Source organism: Myotis davidii, unplaced genomic scaffold, assembly GCF_000327345.1.
Source record: "Myotis davidii unplaced genomic scaffold, ASM32734v1 scaffold2161, whole genome shotgun sequence".
Taxonomy (NCBI): domain Eukaryota; kingdom Metazoa; phylum Chordata; class Mammalia; order Chiroptera; family Vespertilionidae; genus Myotis; species Myotis davidii.
The window spans coordinates 446012-447473 of record NW_006291833.1 but is presented as its reverse complement, the minus strand read 5'-3'; the positions used below and the strand labels follow the sequence as shown (position 1 = coordinate 447473).

Here is a 1462-nt window from a genome sequence, read left to right as displayed (position 1 = left end):
CTAAAGTAGAAAAATATATGTGTGGCAAGACGATTGGGAGAATATATGTGAGTCATTTTAATTAAATGTATACATTTATTTGAGAGAGTGAAGACATTGTTATATGGCATTTTTTGGTCCTTTCAGCTGTTACTAGTCATTTATAATAGTCTTTTTATAATAGTCTTTCCCCAAAACTGAGGGAATTTCTTTTCTCATCTTATCTGAGTTCAAGCTTAGTTCTGTTCTAAAATAAGCAACCAGAAGTGAAATAGTCAGCATGTTTGAAAGGTCAGCAGCATTGTTATACCTCAAGTGGCTCTTTTCAGAAACAGCCGTCCTCTGGTATTATCATGGTTAGGTATAGTAGAAACCTAACTTTATGTATCATCTGGAATTTCTTAGTATTTAGTGAACAAACAGCATACAGCTATTTTACTAAAGACTGTCATACCTTTAAAAATTCTATGGTTTCTAATGTTGTTTGTAACTATTATGACTTGTCTGCCTTGCTTACCTAAATGTTTCCATCCTGTATATCCTAATTAACTTCCTTTATGCCAAGCAAATATCTTTTCCCTCTGGTTGTGTTTCTCTCTCCATACTGTTTGAAACTTTGCACAGTGATAGAGTATAAACCAACAAATGCAAACCATGGGCTGTTTTAGAGGCTCACTGAATTCAGACGTGGATTTTGAAATTATCTGAAATTGTTGAAAGCATGATTCTAAAACTTCTACCTGTAGCTTAAGAGTTAGATTTCAGGTCAAGAACATTTAAGTTATAAAACTTCCCCTGGCCAGTGTGGCTCAGTGGTAGCCAGTGTGGCTCAGGGGTAGAGCATCAGCCTACCAAGGCTCATGGTAGGCTCTTTCTGGCCTCCGCCCCAATTCCTCCCTTCCACTCCATCTAAAAAAATCAATAGGAAAAATATCCTCAGGTGAAGATTAACACACACACAAAAAGGTAAAAATGTATGCATGGCTTGTGTGATACGAAAAATAGCATCAGGGTTTCTAGAATTAATTTGTAATTTTTTTAACTTTATCTCTTAAAAAAAATTTAAGTCTGTAGGAAACAGTTAGCACCTCTCTCTCATTTTAATTCGTTGAAAATTTGGAATTTTAGTAACTGTATTATTTCCATAGTCAGCATAATCATGCTCTGTACACCCTTAAAATAGTTTAATATTCTCTCTACAAATTTTTATTAGAAATTTGAAAATTGACTGGATATTTGCTGATACTAAGGGATTAGTGTTTATTTTTTAAATATGATAATAGTTATTTGGTTATGGTTAAGTTGTTATCTTTCAGAGATAAATACTAAAACAGTTACAGATGACATTATATAGTCTCTGGAATTTGCTTCAGAATAATATGAGAGGCAGGTAGATGAAAGTATAAATGAATAAATTTTAAATGTTTACAATTTGATGGTGGGCTCCTTGGAGGTTATTATACTATTACTAGAGGCCTAGTGC

General features: G+C 33.5%; 1 protein-coding gene across 1 annotated transcript in view; it reads left to right on the top strand.

Annotated features, from left to right (window-relative positions):
* The window catches only part of LOC102767497 (adenosine kinase), a gene marked incomplete at its 5' end in the record, with an annotated part of 105153 nt that overhangs the window by 15294 nt on the left and 88397 nt on the right, over positions 1-1462 (top strand). The gene's annotated exons all lie outside the window — the stretch shown is intronic.